Genomic DNA, 20536 nt, shown 5'->3' with positions numbered 1-20536 from the left:
TCCGTAGATACTGCTCAGTTTTATTCGTGTAAAATCCAGTAAATTCTCTGTTGTCGATGAATGAGAGCGCCCGCCGATGCGTGGTTTGTACAGTCAGTAAATATGACAAATTGTACTTCCGCCGCACTTTCGTGTTAAAACGTACATCGAACTCAAACAATAACTCTATAGTTTTTAAATATGTTTAAGATTGATAAATGTTTGAGAACATATTAAAAGCTAAGCTGAAAATATGCGAATAAAGCAGAAATAATCAGCAAAGTTACGATGACGCTTTCTTTAATCAACTTCGAATAACGATTTCGATTTTGTTGATCAACTTCAAAATATCAAAACTTCTTGCCTATTTTCATTTCCGCAGTGTAAAACTTCACTATGCTTATGTTGAAGAAACACACATGATGTTAGTAGCCTTTTTTGCGTTCGTGAAATTTGTTGCAGCATCTCAGCACAAAAGATAACGAAAGAAATCTTTGTCAAGATTTGTTGAAAACACCGACTCGGACTTGAAAGTGCACGAGCTGCACTATGCAAATGAACTAATTGTACGCATCAGACTTTCCTTTCAAAAACTTTTGCAAACTCGCCAAACAAGCAGAAACAATAAGAAACCATCAAAACATGTTTTGGTTATGATTAACCATTGTCCGAGAAACTCACAAATCAACTCGATACCAGAGTAGAGAGTTTTCTTGCTATATTCTTAAGTCAGAACAAACGCAAAAACATACGCGTAAGCTTACAACTAGCGCGAGCAGATCTTATTATTCATTCCCAGCGCGAGATTGAAGTCTTGTTTTGGACCCTGAAAACCCACCTTTTCCGTTGGCTCAGAGCATAAAACTACATATAAGCGCCCTGGTTCTTAGTCCCTGCCTTATTCCCTGCCATCGCTGTGAAAAATACGCAAGAGAATCTCTCAACTCTCACCATTTGATCATGCAACGTGACAACATCCACGCGAGAATCCGCGACATGTGCGTGAATCCGCGCGGATATATGACGTCAGGATGGCGCAATTTGTTCTAAAAATAGAAAAATTGTCCCATACCATAGGTGCGCGCGGATCCCAAGACTTACGGTCTCCATCCCCGATTATGGCTCCTGTGGGAAATTAACAATTAACAAGCTAAAGGAGAGCATTCAAAATGCTACAGAAAATCCACGTAGTACAAGACGGCAAAACTTAATTTCATAACAAAAGTTGCGAGGAAACGTGCGTGTGAACAACAGAAAGTTAGATACAAAATAATCTCTGGAAAAACCGCGAATCGCAAGAGGGCACTGAGATACATTGGAGGCGCTGCAAAAAGCGCAAAACAGAGGTTGCGTAATGTAAGTGAGGAACGCGCAATGGGAAAATCTCAATTACTGGATAAGAATATGCATAAAAACAGGCACAGATAATCAACACAGGATGCAAAAAAGCAAAGCACTTTGAATTAATGACCGGATTTGCAGGGAAACGCGCACGAAAAGAAAGTTCGATACAATGGATCCTCTGGAAAAAGCACGAAAATGGAGAGTGCGTAATACGGTGGAAGCGGGGGGAGGGGGGAGGGACGGTGGAGGGGCTGACACACACTGGGAAACTCGCGAGGTAATGGACAAGGGGAGACGTGAAAAGAGGCAAGAGATAATCAAATTAAACTGATGATCAAATTTACTAGGAGTAGCGTATTGAAAAAAAATTAAAGCTCTGGGAGTGGCGCCAAAACAAGGAATACGGAAAGCGGGGTTGGGGAAGGAGCACAACCGGGAACCCTCAAGTTAATGAACATAGAGACTAAAGAAAATTGTGGTAAGACGATGCAAGTTGAATTTCATGACCAAACTCGAAAGGAAACGCGTTAGAGCATTGGAACGGGAAAGGACAGTCAATATAACCTCTGGAGATAGCGCTAAAAGCAGGGATAAACTGCGTTGTTAACATGAAGCCTGAGGAACTGAATTTTTTCCGCGTTTCGAAAATTAGTGGGAAAGTATTCTCTCGTCAGTATGAATGATCAAGGGATCTGTATAGAGTTTTTAGGAGTATGTGTATTCTAATTCTTCCTCTTGGCCCGAGAACTATGGGATCATCTATTCGCGCCCGAGATGCATGGAACTATATGTGTGGGACCATCTATGCCCAAAATTGTAGGGGGGGCTATGTTTTTTAAAGTGGCCGTTGTAGAGAGGTGAGGGTTAGTGGGAGGTGCTACTGTACTCGTGGTTCGCACATGTCGTACCGTTAATTTTGCTTAACGGATTGATAGAGAAAAATTGCCATTCTTCGCAATCTAGTGGGTTTACGGAGGCGGCTGAATACAGAGGTGAACAGGATTGCAGCTAGCCTGTGAATACTGTTGCCTCTGATACCATATAACCCAGCATACACTGAAAAGGGCATTTATTTTTTCCCCAAGATCTGAACCTATTAGGGGAAGAAAAAAACGCGCCGCAAAACTTGATGCTGGCACTTTCATGGTATTCCTTTCAACAGCTTCCTACAATCAAAGAAACAAGCATTCATCCAGGAATTTGTCAGTTGGAATTTGCGGTTCTGCATTTATAATGTTCGCAAGAAGATGAGCCGAAGTTCTTCGTGTCTTGTTGAATAACTAAACCTTAAACTCTTTGATAATGGTGGAATTTGGTGATCCACAGTTTTTGAGGACGGCTTGCCCTCCCCCACCCCTTCCACCTGCTGCGCAGACAGCCCCTCTCCCCACCTCTCCCTCCCGTCTACCAACCGCTTTTTCCCTCTGATCTTTGCGAGCGCAGTTCGTCTCCGCCATCTTGCACGTGTGAAAGGTAAATAGTGGAAAATTGTGTTTACTGTAATTTCAAAGGTTTGTCCCAAGGCTTGCATCAGTGGGTTGATGTTGCCTGATCTGAGGCATAAGCTAAATTTCTTTACTTTTTCAGGTTTTTTTTGGCATGTTGAAGCCATATTGTGGAATGAGGAGATGTTGTATTTGAAGACCTCCGGAGGAATGGACGCATAAGGTAAGCTTTTTAACTACCTTTAATATTTAACTGAGAGCTACCAGACTAGGTAATAATACAGGACATGAACGTGACACTTGTGTCCATCAGAGATTATTCTGCGTTAACAGGGATAAATAAACCAACAAACCTTAAGCGCAGTATTTGTTGAGATGTCCCCATTAGAGATGAGTCTGTTTACATCAAGCTGATAAGTTAACTTTTAAGTTACTTAATAAAGATGTAATATTTGACTTTTAAAATAAGAATCGTCACTTGTTTCTCTGTTTGAATCTGCTACAGGCCGTATTTTGTACAGATTCTTAGTTCTTAGATAATTTATAAAGGAAAGCAAAAGAGGCTCATGCACAGGCGGCCCAGACGTTGAATACGATTAATACGTGACATTATGCTGTTGGCGATTGCGATACAATTTTAGCTGTTTATAAGACAATGTATGAGAATGCTTCGAAAATTACTCTAAATGCTACGTGTAGAAAATAATTTGAATAAAATGACTTACCTTATTTTTGCATTGTGTTATTTTTATGTCTCTAGGTTCCTGGAGGTGGTTTAGAGCCATTTAGGCAAGTTTTGCTTTCTGGTGGTTTGCTTCCCTAAAGAGAAATGAAAGGCAGGCGACCAACTGGCCCGACGGCCCACACTCAAAGCTCCGTAAATTCCACAAAAACGGTCTAATCTCGGCAAAATTGCCTCATGGCAGCCTTCGACAACATCTTCTTCCCATTTGCTTTCTCCCAAGGTTCCAAAGTTTATCTTAACCGCCCGAGAATCATTGGTTTTCCAGCTCTTGCTTTCCATTTCTGCTCCGTCTCGATCCGTAACCGATTATCTTGGCCACAGGATTTGAATTTCTAGCTTAACGACCTCACCATCATGGCAAAGTTGCCTCCAACCGTCAAGAGGCATGGGACAATTTTTGATCATGCAAATTGCACCATGCCGCGGTGTATAACTGAAATTAGTACCTAAAAGCTCTGTTAACTGCAAAAATACAAGGAGCAAACAATGTTCAGATGAATTTAGCGCCTAAAAGCGTTGTTAACTGCAGCGAGAGATGGCAACAAGTAACTGACCAATGCCCTGTGCCTCTCAACAGTTGGAGGCGACTTTGTCATGATGGCGATGTTGTTAAGCTAGAAATTCAAATCCTGTGGCCAAGATAATCGTTAAAGGACCGAGACGGAACAGAAATGGAAAGCAAGAGCTGGAAAACCAGCAATTCTTGGGCGGTTAAGATAAACTTTGGAACCTTGGGAGAAAGCGAATGGGAAGAAGAGTTATCGACGGCTGCCATGAGGCAATTTTGACGAGATTAGACCATTTTTGTGGAATTTACAGAACTTTGAGTGCAGGCCATCGGGTCAGTGGGTCGCCCGCCTTTCATTTTCTAGGGGAAGCAAACCGCCAGAAAGTAAAACTGGCCTAAATGGCTCTAAACCACCTCCAGGAACCTAGAGACATTAAAAGAATGCAATGCAAACATAAGGTAAGCCATTTTATTCAAATCATTTTCTACATGTAGCATTTAGAGTAATTTTCGAAGCATTCTCATACATTGTCTTATAAACAGCTAAAATTGTATCGTAATGGCCAACAGCATAATGTCACATATTAATCGCATTCAACATCTGGGCCACCTGTGGATCATGTTGGTGTAGTTGATTTGCAGACTGCAGACTGCAGACTATATTTAAAGCTAAATGGCACTCTGGTTAGTCTGAATATCACTCAGGTTAGCCTGAATAGTTCTCACATTAGCCTGTTTACAGTGTTTACGGTTTGCTTTCAAAAATGGAAAGGGGAATGCAACATAACATAGTTGTATTATGCAGCTATCAATGTTATGCCTAAGGGGGGGGGGGGGGGGGAACCATGGGATGGGGTGGGGACTTTGATCACAAACAAAAATTTGGAATCAAACTTCCTATCCCTTGGGATAAGATTTCAATTCAAAGTTCCTTGGGAAAAGGTTTTGAGTTCAAAGTTACCCACCAGACTGAGAATTTCAAGCCATCTGAAGTAAAGAATGTGTGCTTGCATTTGACAAGACTTTTTCATTGATCATGCTGCTCCAGTGAAAGGCAGTGGGGAGGCTCTGCTCTCTTTATATATAAAATTTATATACTAATAAAGCTGCAAAAACAAGCTTCAATTTGACTTTGTTTTCTTTAATAATTTTGCACTCAGCTGATATATTCACAAACCCGAAAATATTACCACTCACTATTCTAGAGTCAACATGTACAGTCATTCTAGTTTTTCATAGAATCTAAAAATTTCAATCTTGAACATTTAAGTTTATCTTGGTCTTTCTTCAAGTTATGATTGGCCCTTTTGCTGTAGTTTCACCAAAGTGCAGTACTCTTCAATGAATTTAAAAAGATTTATCTTTACCTTTCGTTCCTCCAGTTTACTGCAACTGGAAAGCGTGGAAAACATGCTCGAACTCCTGGGAATTCTGGGTACTTTCAAGATCATGGAACAATCGTATGCAAGCTCCCGGCATTCAAAACCCTGGTCGCTTTCGTCGTTTTAACGTTGTTCAAACTTCCCGACCCTGGGGCCAGCATTTTTTTAGCATTGTTCAAACTTCCCGATCCCAGGGCCAACATTTATGTTCAAAGTTTGCTAAAATTCCCCACGCAGGGTGCGCACAGATGTTCAAAGTGCCCACCTCGTCTCTTGGTCCCCCCCTTGGGCATAACACTGATAGCTGCATTAGTTAAAAATTCTGCAGTCTGCAGTCTGCAAATGTCATACACCATGATCATGTGTACCAAAGGCACCCACAGTAGAGTGTTAACCAGTGTACATGTATTATATTTGCAGACCCCATGGCCAGTTGCAGACTACACTTAGGCCTAAATAGCGCTCAGTTTAGCCTGAATAGTGCTCAGGTTAGCTTATTTACAGTTAGCTTTCGGTTACAGAAATGGAAGTACAATATTGGGTTAAAAATCTCCAGTCTGCAGTCTGCTGTCTATAGTCTGCAATCTGCAGATGTCATACACTGAGTGTCAAAGGATATCAGTGATCAACGTTCGATCAAAATTGCCCTAAAAGGGCTGGTACAGCTACATGCAGACTACTCTAAACTGTGGGAGAGTTCAAAATGGCAGGAGCCAAAAGCTTCTTCTTGTTTTCAGTAACTTCACCCTTGTACGTGTTACCTCCCTCCTTAGGTTTTTGTCTAAACATCCAAACGCCATTTTCTCCTGAAGCAATGCAACACAAGCTTGGCTTACATGTAGTTGCAGAACCAGCTAGGAAAGCAGACTTTTAGTGAAGAAGTGGTAAGTTCTCCGATCATTAAGCACCTTGATTAAGTTTACTGTGATACAAATAAACTTTAGGAGATGTTTAGATTTTAGCAATAGGAATAAGCTTAACCCCAATTCTATATGGATTTATTTTAAAAGTCAGTGCTGTGGTCCAAGAAATATTACTAGGAGCCCAAAAGGTGCCCAGCACTTCAGCTTATATGAAAAAAGTAAGTTTTTCCAGTCGCCCAAAGGCAGAAGTTAGTCACCTGTGGCACCTAGGCACTTCTAGAGCACAGCCCTGCAAGTACACTTTGATGGCATGAAAAATATTAGGTAAAACTTTCCAAATGCACAGCTACTCAAACTGCAGACAGAAGATCCAATACAAAACTAAAAATATCTCAACAACAAACACTTTGTGCTTGTGTCCTTGTCACTGCTTCAGGGGGTGTCTGGAAAACCCGAATTGCGAATAGCTAATAGTCACGAATAGCAAATAGCGAATAGTCCCGAATAGTGCGAACAGTCTCGAATAGTATGAGTAGTGGCAAACAGTCGCGAAAAGTGGCGAATAGTGACAAATAGTCATCAATAGTCACCGCTTTAGATCTAATATCCTGCGTTAATTAATTATCCAAATAAGCAATGGAATTTCTGTGAATTTATTACCTTTTCTTCTCAGGACTCGGGCTAGGGCTGTCCATCGCCGACATTAAGAAAACAGAAAACACAAGGATAACCTAATAGAGATGTAATTACGTTTTTGCAGTGGTTAAAACAGAAGAAATTACGTTTAGAAACACCTTTTGTCCTGTTAAGCGTCTGTGCTTTTTAGCAGGAAAATCCCATCCTACGTTGCTGCAAGGTTGACTGCGAGATACTGGGTACCCTATTTGCTATGATTTGCCACTATTTGCTACTGTTCGCCACTATTCGAGACTGTTTGCCACTATTGCAGTATTCAAGACTATTCGCACTATTCGTACTATTTGCTATTCGGGAATATTCGCTGTTCGCTATTCGCAACTATTCGCTATTTGCTATTCAGATTTTCCAGACACCCCTGCTTCAGACGACAACCATGTGACAACTTGATGACTCTGGTGACACTGCTATCTGTTAGAGCTTAATAATGACTTTGTGTCAAAGAATCAATTTTTTCCAATTAATTTTTTTTCATATTTTTTTCATAAGGTCTCAACATGGTCTATCTGAAAATTAAGGGAAATCTTGTTCTTTAAAATTGCCAATTAAACCCTTTGATACCAAACTTTTGCCAAAAATACTTTTTTTAACTGTTTAGTCAGGTTTTTGGCTGGCATGACGCTAAATAAGCCTAGTAAGTTTTGCTAAAAAAGCTTTTTTTACCAAAAGGAGAGATTTTTCGAGGATTACGTACAAAATTGAGCAATTGAGCAAAACTGATAAGTTAAACGTTTTTCGATTTGCGACGTCAGAATGTCATCGATATCTAAACCTGACCATTGTACGGAAAGGCCTAGCCTAGTCTACTATCTGCTTATCAAGAATATCTGATGACATTTAAATTGATGATGTCACAAGTGATACAAAGAGCACGACCATTAATTACGCATATATGCGTAATTGGGGCTCAAAGGGTTAACAAATAGATTCCATGTTGCTGTGCATCTGTTCAGTAGTAGATCACAGATGAGGTCAAAATGCGGTAAAAAATATACGGTGCATGAGACGATAGTTGAGTGTGTCACTGATGTTCTTACCACATTTTGACGTCTTCTGTGATCCTTTACTGAACAAGCACATGGCAACATGGAATCAGTTTTAACCAGTGGAGAAGCCAAGAAGTGTTTTAATATGTCCATTTGATCAAAAGTAAGAACTAATCAAAATGTGAGAATAATTTGACTTTCATAATTTAGGTTATATGGACACCTGAAGCAAAACTGTCAATGGTTAAAGTTCTATTGGTTCTAAAGTTAAGTAGATCAGTCAGGGGGTTATGAGACAATACCAGTGATCCATATACCTGCGCGTCCCACATCTCAGACTCCTAATTTTCCTAAAAGATGCACAAATTTAGTCCCAGATCCGTCCCATTGGACACAAAAAAATTACCCTCTCTCTATTATGATCATGACTTGATGACTTTTCTTCTCTATTTATGAAAAATTTCAAAATACATATCAAAGTAAGCAGCGCTTGATCGTAAAGTGAACGCCATTACATTCTGGTCAGTGCAGGCTCAATTTTCATGATCAGCGGTATTTTACAAAAGTGTATGGTTTTTCTGTCTCTTCCTGCTTGCTTTCGTAAGGCAGACATTGTTATTTCAATTATATGCGACTGAAGAAAGAACTTACGCCCCTGGAGGGGCAAACACAGCTCTCATTTGCAAAATGGCCTGAAGTGAATAAACATCAAGAGTAAGAAGCAGCAACTGCAATAGAGAAGGATGATGCAAAAGCGAATGAAGACAATGAAGAATCGGCACAAACAAAATCTGTGAAATCTAAGGAACGAAGATTTTTTGAGCCGTGACTAAACATATTCGTGGCTGGTCTACGAGAAAAATGCAAATTTTATGTATTGTAAAGTCTGCTCGGAGGCTAGGAAATTGAACGGAATGAGAATGAGTAAAGAAGCTTTCAAACACCACTCTAAATTGGCATGCTGGTCTCCTCGAACACAAGATGGCCCTCTAAGTTAAAAAAAGTAGCTAATAAAATATGAAGCTCATTTAATTGAATATGTTATTCATAGGTACAACTCATATGATGATGAGTGTGGGACTCACACTCCTGTGTGTTTGACTCACAGGTTTTTGGCTGTGTGAGTCTCTAGATTCACTGCTGCCTTTTTCTAGATGGATCACTGCAATACTAAAACAAACATTGAGTTCCCAGGGTAATAATATTATAATTGTTAAATGGGAATTGGCTGAACCAGATAGCTATGTCTTTTTAGGTCCAAACTTGTGTGCTTCAATTTAACTTGATATATTAGGCAGATGAATCAGTTTGACCTTTAAGACTAATGTTGTTTTTTGTTTGATCAAGGGATCTGTAACACTGGGAAGATAAGAGGACAGGGATTGGGACTTACATGAAGACCCCTAACAATTTCTGGAGACTCAAATTAAGCATCGTATCTTAACGATCACTGAGCTGGACTATCAGACAGCAGTATGGTAAGTGCACATGGCCTGGGAACATTTCAGTTCTAGATGTACAATATGACAAAAAAGAGTAGTCTAACATCAGAATCACACTAACAAGATATTATCTAAGAAACTTGTTGAGGAACTTGGACGTTTGGCATGTACCAAATGGACCTTTTGAACAAGAAATATGTGTATAATGAAAGAACTGGCCCAGATTGGGATTGGTTCTACCCAGCAAATTCTCTATCTGAATTTTTTGATTGGTGAAGCAAAGAATTGGTCCCACACACGCACACACACACACAAAAAAACAAGTTACAAGATAAGACTCCCTTTTTCGAGCCTGGACTGTCTGCATGTGCTGAATGGATCTTGAGCTTTGTACAAGAGATGGGTGTAAGAACTGACCTGTAAAAGGGTGGTTCCACCCAACATATTCTCTTGCTGAGTTTTTTGATCTGTGAGGCAGAGACTTAGTCCCACAGAAAAGGTGAACATTAGGGCTTGTTTTGGAACCTGGACTGTCTTCATAGGCTGAATGGATCTTGAGCTTTGAACTAGAGATGGGTGTAAGAACCGACTTGTAAAAGCGTTTGTTCCACCTAGCAAATTCTCTTGGACCTCAGTTTCTTAATCTGTGACGTAGAGACTTGGTCCCACAAAAAAGGTGACAACTGAGAACTTGTTTTGGAAACTGGACTGTGTGCATGCACTGAATGGATCAGTTGAGCTTTGTACAAGAGCTATCTTAGGTAAAAGAACTGACCAGCAAATTCTCTTCCTGAGTTTTGTGATCTGTGAGGCCCAGACTTGGTCCCATAAGAAACAGGTGAAAAATAAGAACTTGTATTGGAGCCTGGACTGTCTTCATGTGCTGAATGGATCTTGAGCTTTGTACAGGAGATGGGTGTAAAGACTGACTTGTAAAAGGGTTGGTTCCACCCAGCAAATTCTCTTCCTGAGTTTCTTGATCTGTGATGCAAAGACTTGGTCCCACAAAAAAGATACAAAATAAGGACTTGTTTTGGAACCTGGACTATCAAGTGGATTTGGGCTTTTTACAAGAGAGGGGTGTAAGAACTGACTTGTAAAAGGGTCGCTTCCACCCAGCAAATTCAGATTCTGTGAAGAGCCCAAAGATCGTCTACGTAGGAGGTTAGAACAGAAATGTAGTTACCCATTTATACTCCTTGGCTGAGACAGCCGCTTTCTGAGAGTAAAGTGTCTTACCAGAGTACACTGGCCAGGTTCCTTGGGTTAGGAACCAGTTAGCACACCATGCCAGCCATAGATCCTTGCGTAAGTGGCGCCTAAATTTGAATGACAATAGTTTATACATCCTTAGCCTCGTACTCATGTTTCAAGACAAACGATTTTTTTTTACATGAATTTGACGCTAAGGATGTATAAGTATTGTTATTTAAATGTAGGCGCCATTTATGCAAAGGGCTGTTAATCATTTGATCTTAATCTTTCTGGTCTTTCTCTTTTTCAGGTGGAGACAAATCAGGACAAAGCAAGAAGAGGATGAACACATTTACCATCATTCAAGATAGACGATTTTATCGCAGTCCAGGACCCAGGTAAACACCTGTTCTTATGCACAAAACGTAAGCTGGCTCAGATTCTCAATTATCCTCCTGAAGTTGGATCTGAGCGCACTCTTGACAACTGGCACAGCTTTCTAAATTCCATACTATTTTTAGATTAATCTACATTGAAAGGAGCTATATTGGGTCTGTTTAATTATCTTTAGTTGTTTCACTGTGATTTCCTTCGTTTCGACATGCTCCGAGTAAAATATAATAGCCGAACGCTCGCATGTAAACAAAAACAAAGGTGTGTCTGACTAGGGCCCTTGAAGTAGAATTTTCTGTCGTTCGCTGATTCTTTTCGGGAGGGTGGAGTAAATAACTATAATAATTTTTCAGCGGATTAGCTGCGATTGAATCTCGTTTTCGTTCACTTTTCTTATGATAACATAATTCAGGAGAAAATGCGTGAAAAACTATTCAAAATATAGAAACAATCCCCTTGTTTTCTCGAGTTATGGGAACGCGAGGCACGAGCGAATGTTTTCACGTCTTTTTCATGTTCTTCAAACTTTCACAAGTGTTTCTGTAATTTGATAGAAACACGGAGAAAGTGTTTTATATTGCGTTGCGAAAATGTTGCGAGAGTAAGAGAGGAAAATTATTCGTTTGTTTCGGTTGATCAAAATGGAAATTTTCTTTGGTCGTGCCTTCATTGTACTATAGGGCCTTGGTCACTTGTGGTCATGTGACAAAGCAAACGCGATTGCCGTTTGAGAATGTTATCAACGTTTTGAAATAATTTAAGAACTATGGCTCCTACTGTGAACACAAAATAATAATAATCGTCCAACGTGGATATTTTGGTAACCTTGCTTAGCTGCTGTCAAATAATTATAAATTTAATCCGGTGGAATTATTCATACCTTCATCTCAATGCTGATTTACCGCCCTGACTGAGTTGACTTGTAGTCAGTCCGAGAAATTACTATTCAACCACGGACAGTTCCTCTTTGTTTGTTTATTTTTATGATTTTTTTTAAAATTCTATCTCAATTTTGAAAGGAGTACAAACACCAAACAAGCGCGTCCATTGAAAAATAAATAAATAAATAAAAATATAAAAAGGAAAAAATAAAAATCCGAGCTGTATATGAACCTGTGACCGTCCTGAATTCCGGAATGAATAGCGACGGTGATCTCCACTACACCACGCAGTACACATCTGATTGACTACACAAATAATTCATCAAATATCACAGCTTCTGCCTATTTAGCATGTGAATGCTGCGAGATTTTTTGTGAATATGTCATTGATATCTTGAAAGTTTTAACTTCAGAACCAAGGATAAATTTTGGCCTAAATTATGCGTTTGCAATTTAACAAAATTTTCGGCTTTCAAAAAAGTACGGTTGGAAATGGTTCCTGGTCGTCGCCTTTCGTGACACTTCGATCGTTTATCGACATGAAGGTGACTATGTTATATACACGTAAGCGCATGAGAGATTCGGTGCACCCGACAGTGTAAACGACAGAATCAAACTATTGTCAGTACGTGGAGGGGAACTTTTCTTTAAAGAAGAGACTTTTCTTCGGGAGCGTTTCAGTTACTTTTGGTGGGGGCGGGGGGTGGGTGTATGGGGGGATGGGGGCAGCATCCTTTCTCAGAGAATTTGTTTAAAGTGTCCCTATGATCAAATTCTCCTTATCCAGTTTTTTTACATTTTTTAACACGATAGTTATTTTCTAGATATGTTCCCATATTTCAATCTATTACGAACATTAGAACTCACGGTTTTTGGACCTTCATTTCCGAGAATTTACGGCCGCCATTAATTTTCCTTGTTCCAAGTCTTGGTCGAGAATTTGAGTAAATGACGTCATTTACTCAAAAATACCACACGGGTTAAAATTATAATAACAAGTAGTAGAATTCTACTAGTATACTAATACAAATGCTACAATCTGATTGGCTAAACTACTCGTATACTATCAGTCATTAGAGTGCAGTAGCTGTCGATCGTCCACGAAATGCGACTTTTTTTATCGTTTTTCCGAAGTTTTGGAAGAAAGCTTAGATGTAAATAGATAATTAAATTCCTGAGACGATTAAAAAAAGGGAAATTGACGGTTTCTTGACTTTAAAAACTTGAAATTATTGAAAAACCGGGTGCGCGCGCGTAAACAACTGCAAATTACCAAGGGCAATTCAATACGTGCGATTTTATTAAAGCCTGTAGTTCAATAATGCGGAGAAAAATAATTGGAAACCGTTATTTGCGTAAATTTCAGTTAGGATTTTACTAAAACAATTAGATTATTCGCTCTCGATTTCTATGAGGTGATAGTTGATGAGGCCGAAGGCCGAATCAACTATCACCTCATAGAAATTTCGAGCTCATAATCTAATTGTTAATTAGTGTAGAAAAATTGCACGAATATAAGAGCCAAAGTTTTTGTTATTCTTTATGGGAATTGCTGTACTAATCGTTATTATAATTTCAACCCGTGCGGTATTTTTGAGAAAATGACGTCATTTACTCCAATACTCAACCAAGACTTGGAACAAGGAAAGTTAATTGCGGCCGCAAATTTTCGGAAGTAAAGGTCCAAGAAACGTGAGTTCTGATGTTCATAATAGATTGAAATTTGGCAACATAATTAGGAAAGACCTATTGTGTACGAAAATGGATATCGAGAATTTGATCATAGGGGCACTTTAATCTGCTGTGTGTATTTCAACAGATCTTTGCATCCTTCATCATTTCTTTTTCTGGCTGGTGGAATTCGTGAGACATGTATTTTACTGAGAGCTTAGGGACCTTTTTCTTGTAGTCACGTGACAACCTAGACGTGATTGGTACCACTGCGTCGTCTTGCAAAACTTATCTTCACTGCTAGTCTTGCTGCGATTTCATATTACCTTTGTGAAAGAATTAAATATCTATTCAATATGTCTTGGCGAGAATATTTATACTTGGAAGTTAGGTGGAGAAATTAATAAGTTAAACAAGATCATGCTATTTTAGGTTTTGCTTATATCTTTTCCCGTTCTTTAAAAGTTTTAAGCGGTCAAAACAGTGAACAGGCGCATTCAAAAACAAAACAAGAAGGCAAAAAAGAAAAGTTCCGAGCCGTAACCGAACCTGTGTTCATCTAGACTGTGGAGCGGGAATGATCTCCACAAAACTGAATCAAATAGCGTTTGTTTGTTTTCCATTTCGTATTGTTTAGCTTTGTTTTGGTTCCTTTTATTACTGCAAGGTAGATTTCATAGTGTTGTTTAGGTATGAGGAAACCGTAAAAATTGTACTCAGAATTTAAAATCATTGACAAATTTTGCCTTAATTGCTGCGTGTGTTAACAAAATTTTACGCCTATTCGAAAGGTACTATCAGAAAAAAAATTCGTCCTAGCTTTTCATGAAGCGTTCGATTCACATATCTTGAAAATTATAAACGTTAGACACATCAAACGAACGTGGTGTTTAGTTCAAATCGCGTGGCAGTTATCAAGTCATATCTAGCCAAAATGACATCATACATCTTCGATCGCCATCTTGGATTACTGGTATTTTTGAGAAAAAAGGAAAGAAAATCTAAGGACGTGAAGTCACGTTATGTTCCCCAGCAACTTTGAAAAGTCACAACATTTGGCCACTTTTGCTGTTGAGCTCACACTTTGTTTGACAAAAACCTATATTGGAACGGATTGCGATATGGGATGGGTTCAGACATGAACATGAACAATTTTTAAACTTAATCTCGTTTGTTTGTCACCTTTAATTATAACGCCCAGGAATTTGTTTGTAATGAAGCTATGGTTTTGTCAGTTAGATTCATAGCGTTTAGATCTATAGTGTTTCATAGCGAGTATTTGGCTAAACGAAATAATATAGACCAAATTCAACTGTGACACAGCCCCTTTTATGTGTCATCTTTTGTTTGTTCGTAATGAAACGACAAATTATTCGTAAAATAGTGATAGGCAATATTGCTGTAACTGAATTCTGAGAAGTTGTTTTTATTTATTCCAGGTAGGACGCTTTTTCAGTCACGAAGAGCAGCTGAGGCCTGGGTAGACTGTTAATAACCTCAAGATGAATTAATCCTACACCACGGTGATGCCTGAGAGTGACTAGCCGATAGGTTTTATATGTCTACCGAATAGTGTATGTACTGGTGACAGGTTAGATATCTCTTACTTCTAAGGAATAGTTTTTGGAATCGGACTGTGTGGCAAACAGTATTTTAGTGGAGTCATGACACTATAGTCGAATTACCTACCAAAAGAAGGAAACTTGAAAACCATAAGGGGAAAAAACCCGGCTGGCTACCTCAAAGAAAAAAAAAAAAGGCTTTCATTTTAGCCTCGTGAAAACTCGCAGGATAAAATTAGTGTCGAATATTTTTTTTCCTGCGTTGCAAGTTTCAATGGCTCCTTGTGAAAGAAAAAAGAAAATTGAAATTTTCTTTACTTCACTATTCCCAATCGAGTAGGGACAAAAATTGCTCCTGTGCCGATGAATTTATTTGGTTTGTAAGCCGCGGCAATGAAAAAGGATGACGCATTTTCTCACCAAAAGTTAATATTTACGATCTGGAGTATCCGCGAAGTTCATAGTCATTCAAATTGTTTATTCCAAAAACAATGCAAATGGTAATTTTATCGAATGTCATTCTGTGATCATTATAATTTACATGTTACTGTTGTTGTTTACGTACAGCGCGGCTAGCTTAAAACCCTTCAATCTTTCGTACTTACTTTTTGCAGCAAATCGCGAATAGAAGTTTCTAAGTTTATTTAGACTTAGTGGCAGTTATATGTTGAAAGAATTTTTAAATCTTCTGCAAGTCTATTAATTATTCGTAAACTTTGTAGTTGTCGAAGGAAAGCAACGGCGGTATGTAATTGTCTTATTTTTCTCAAAGGTTTAGTAATATAACTCTGTCGCGGGTCATTAGTTCATAATCTAGTTCCACATATTGTGATTATCGCGGTAACTCAAGAAAGTTGTAGCTATTAGAGGAAAATAACACCGGGGTCGTAAATGAAGGTTTTATTATGATCGTAACATCTTCAGAATATGGCGGAGGTAAGAAGACGAAGAGTTACGGACTTAGCGTGTACGTGTACACTGTTGTTTATTGAACGCGAAAGATTTGTACTGTAATCTTAATCTTTATTGGTTTTTGTCTGCTGTAGTATTACAAAATAAATTGACTTTATCATGTTACAAACTTGTGTCAGTTTACTGAAAACCATGTTACAAGGCTCTTTTACAGATGGCGTACAAATCACGAGTACAAGACAAGAAAATTTTCAATCTTGGAAGGAAGGCAAAAATTGATGTGGAACACCGCCACCTTCCCGACACCACCACTAACTAGCATTTCTTTTATACTTATAGCAAGAGTTTGGTCCACTCATCCTTGTGGTACAGTAGCCTCTAATACGCATGCGTACTAGGTGAGTGTCCCAGTTACAAGAAACCTAATGTATGTACGTCGTGATTGTAAGTAACTTATAAGTTCGTGTCGGTTTGAAACGAAGTTAAAACTTCGGGTTTCCCGACACGGAGGTATCAGTTACTTGTAAGTTGTGACTGTAGGTAACTAATAACTTCGTGTCGGTTAACCCGAAAAAACTTCGGATTCCCCAACACGAAGTTATCGGTTACTTATAGTCACGACTTACAAGTAACTGATACCTCCGTGTCGGGAAACCCGAAGTTTGAACTTCGGCTTAAACCGACACGAAGTTATCAGTTACTTACAGTCACGACGTACAGTACATTAGGTTTCTTGTAACTGGGACACTCCCCTAGTACGCATGCGTATTGGAGGCTACTGTACCACAAGGATGGGTGGACCAAAGTCTTGCTATAAGTATAAAAGAAATGCTAGTTAGTGGTGGTGGCGGGGAGGTGGCGGTGTTCCACATCAATTTTTCCCTTCCTTCCAAGGTTGACAATTTTTCTTTGGCGACTTCTTAAAACTTCTCATTTTCAAAGCATCTGAGAGAAAGAGGTCGCAAGTGAACTTTACATATACAAACGTTTCCCGCCAAAAGACTTAGAAAAAATTTTATTATAAAATATGATATCAAACGCGCATGCGTGCATGCAAAGTTGTACCACAAGGACGAGCTCAAAACTCTCGCTATAAGTATAAAAAAAATGCTTGTTAGTGGTGGTGGTGGCAGGGTGGTGGCAGGGTGGTGGCAGGGTGGTGGCAGGGTGGTGGCAGGGTGGTGGCAGGGTGGTGGCAGGGTGGTGGCAGGGTGGTGGCAGGGTGGTGGCAGGGTGGTGGCAGGGTGGTGGCAGGGTGGTGGCAGGGTGGTGGCAGGGTGGTGGCAGGGTGGTGGCAGGGTGGTGGCAGGGAGGTGGCGTTGTTCCACATCAATTTTTTGCTTTCCGTTGCGGGGCATTTGCAAGATTGTCTTTCGCCTTTCCCCACATTGGTCATTTCAAAGGCATCTGAAATAGAAGAGAATGTGATTTAAAACATACAAGTATTTCCCACCAATTAAGAGACTTCGAATATTATTCCAAAAGAACATACAAATATTTCCCACCAATTAAGAGACTTAGAATATTATTCCAAAAGAACATGATCGTAACAACTTAGTTAGAAGCTACTTAGACTTATACAATACTTTCGATGACTTAACTTAAACAATATCTCCGAATTTTACATGAACTTGTACTTGATGTACCAAAACCGGCACAATCAAAACCAGCTATAGTGAGACACGTTTTCTTCACTTGAATTTCCATACTGTCGTTGCGCGATTTCTCAGAAAGAATATTTTCTTACAAATGTAAATCTGCATGTGGCTGCCCCTGAACCGGCACGATTCAAAATCGATCGTAGCGAAATTTGCTTTTATCTTCACCTTTGAAAAAGTACTGTTGACGTCTAATCAAGTTAACGGCCAAATATGCAACAAAAGGTTTCAACCGTTTAAAATCTGTCTAGTTCTGTACCTAAAATTCCTTACACACTCGTAAACTTGGGTTTGTTGAATGCCTTGATATGAACGAAATAAGATTACGTATAGCAAATATATAAACAATACGACTTACCCGAGTTTGCCCATCGCATTCAGAGGATTCATTCGATAGCGTGCATGATGTCCTTGAAAGCCATCTTCTTAAACTTTGAAGCTGCTCGGTGTTGAAGCCTAAGGGAAACAAAAAGTAATAAAAAGAAGTTAATCTTATCCGACTGTCACTATTAACTTTCCGTATAAATTAAAATATAAGGCAAGAATAAACGCAAATAAGATGCAAATTGTGCCGTTCTTCCGTTCTGCGATAAACACATCACGCTTTTTTTTTCACAACAAGGCAATAAGCTATTTTTTAAAATATATATATACATATATTTTCCAATTCGCAAATAATCAGCTCCCCTCTAACCTTTTTTACGACCAATAGTGATTATTAAAATTAGATTTTATCATCTCAGAATGCTGCGATAACTGTAAACATGACAAATTTATAATTATTTGCTTGTTCAACGTTTTAATACTTGAAAGCTGAAGATCATAAATTTTACGTTTGTATCTTTAGCGAGATAAAATTTCCACCCAAAACAAAAAAAAAAACAATTAAGCACCAAAGTATTACATTATGTGCGCCGTTTAGGTACGTCACGCTGACCATTAGTGCGCGCAACTCGTGTGGTTATGTACTCAAGTTTTCCATGCGAAATTGTATGAAGTCGAGTTGGCGCAGTGGTTTGGTGCGCGCCTCTCGCTCCGGGACTAGATAGAGTGGCAAGTTCGAATCCCGGTCCTGGCGTTCAGCAATACATTTTTTCCTTTTTAAAGCCAGAAATTAATTGACAAAACCATCCTCGTGTACCAATTTTTAAAAAATCAATTTTACAGTGCAAAATCCGATCGCTTACATTGAAGGAAAAACAGCAAAGAATTTATCGTAAAATGTAATTTGCGTTCAACTATTTATAAAACCTATACTTTTTACACGGATGGAAAAGGACGCCAATATGAATTCTCCTGGCCAAACGAACCTGCTTCATGGTTCCAAAACTTTTATAGCTCGATGTATTCGATATTCTTATACTAAATACGCAGCAAAGTTCAGCCAATGTCGCAATGTTGGTCTAATGACCGGTTTCGTTATTCTCAGTAATGAAATTTCTCTGCCGTTTTGCAACTTGAATTATGTAGCGGTAAAGCTAAACAAAAAATCTCAAAAAAGCTCTTAAGGTTGGTTCACGCTTCCTACAAAATCAATAAAATTGGCGGTTCCGCCGCCAAAAATCACTTGCGCGCGAGTCCCGCCAGCCACACGTTACATATGGTTCTGAGATTGTAAAACAGAACATGGCACTCCGGTCCACACGGTAGCACTGATATGTTATTTTGAAAATTCTCAAACTAAATTGCAATTTCAACTAACACTGACCAAATCGGATCCCGATCGCTGTTACAACCAAACCAAACGCCGTTGAAGTATAATGAACGTAGTACCACATGTACGCATATTGGACCTATTCGTAGCCATTTAAGATATCTAAGGGGGCTCACCTGTATTGTAGCGAAACCAATTATTATCACGTTTAACATCTTTGTTAAGTTGAACAACTTTGGTTTTTAAAGCTGTGGAGGGTAAGAACATTATTTGAACAGTGTTTCCTTTTCATTTAGCGGGTTGATACTAACGCTAGCTCAGTTTCAATCAATTTGTACCATGCTGATGCAGACAGTCTAACTTCAAAACCAGGCAAGTTTCTATTTTGAACTGTTTTGATGTGAAAACCACGCTATGTTAAGGACACAGAAACACAGGGGCCGGAGAAAAAATATACTTGGAGAACCCAACTCCGTTGCAGGTCAGTTCGTACACCCATATCTCTGCATTTCTCTCTAACAAAATTTCTCGCCAACAAAAATATCATTCTAACAGCACAAGATTTGTAACAAGACAACGCAAAGACGCCAACCAACCAAACAATTTTCTTACAATCATTGTGCAAGTACTTTAAAGTAATATCTTCTCTCAGATGTGCGTGCAGTTTTGATCATGAAACCTACAGGTAACAACCCGTTTCTGGCATAGGGTTAGGCTTATAAGGGAGAGACCCCTGGGTTTGCCAGCCAGCGCAACTTTGGCTGAGTGACCCATCTTTCAAGGAGCAGGTCTCTTGCTACCCAGATGTGACATCATATCTCGAAATCTGACTCAAAACCTCTATAATATATTGTCTTTGCCATGATTTGCATACATGTACTTCAAAGCTGGGTTCATAAATTTATCATCCCAAGATAGACTTGCGCAAAAAGAAAAAATATATAACATTTGAAATACACAGTATGATGTGTGCTGTGATGGAATAGCTGCATTTTTTAGTTATCTGACTCGATGATTGGCTGTCAGGTATACAATGCATTCTGATTGAATACTGTAGCCAATCGCTTTGCAGATACCACAACTGATTTTATGTTTTTTGTAATGCCTTTTACGAGCATAGTAAAATTTCTTTCAGAGGTGCATCCAAAACAGAACATTGTGTGCAGATCCACAGGACAGATTACACTTTCAATGAATGGTAACCTCAAATTTGGATCTCTA

General features: G+C 39.1%; 2 long non-coding RNA genes across 8 annotated transcripts; one reads left to right on the top strand and one right to left on the bottom strand.

Moving 5' to 3' along the window:
- Nucleotides 1-2737: 2737 nt before the first annotated feature.
- On the top strand, nucleotides 2738-16172 carry LOC149107424 (uncharacterized). 7 transcript variants are annotated; one of them, XR_016209475.1, is made up of 7 exons: nucleotides 2738-2796; nucleotides 2911-2991; nucleotides 5824-5891; nucleotides 6177-6287; nucleotides 9296-9426; nucleotides 10895-10982; nucleotides 14969-16172. It is a non-coding gene; the product is annotated as an uncharacterized LOC149107424 (long non-coding RNA). The 7 variants fall into 7 exon arrangements; XR_016209479.1 differs by lacking the exon at nucleotides 5824-5891 and having other exon boundaries at nucleotides 2739-2796; nucleotides 6216-6287; XR_016209474.1 differs by lacking the exon at nucleotides 5824-5891 and having other exon boundaries at nucleotides 2739-2796.
- Nucleotides 16173-17307: 1135 nt separating this feature from the next.
- LOC149107423 (uncharacterized) lies at nucleotides 17308-20138 on the bottom strand. The gene is made up of 3 exons (XR_016209444.1): nucleotides 19492-20138; nucleotides 18020-18117; nucleotides 17308-17410 (listed from the first exon to the last, which is right to left on the bottom strand). It is a non-coding gene; the product is annotated as an uncharacterized LOC149107423 (long non-coding RNA).
- Nucleotides 20139-20536: the final 398 nt, after the last annotated feature.

The sequence above is a fragment of the Orbicella faveolata genome, unplaced genomic scaffold (genome assembly GCF_042242905.1).
Source record: "Orbicella faveolata isolate gen_17 unplaced genomic scaffold, um_ofav_v1 contig_27, whole genome shotgun sequence".
In the NCBI taxonomy this organism is placed as follows: domain Eukaryota; kingdom Metazoa; phylum Cnidaria; class Anthozoa; order Scleractinia; family Merulinidae; genus Orbicella; species Orbicella faveolata.
Note: the sequence above shows the minus strand (reverse complement) of the source record. Positions and strands in the feature narration are given on the sequence as shown.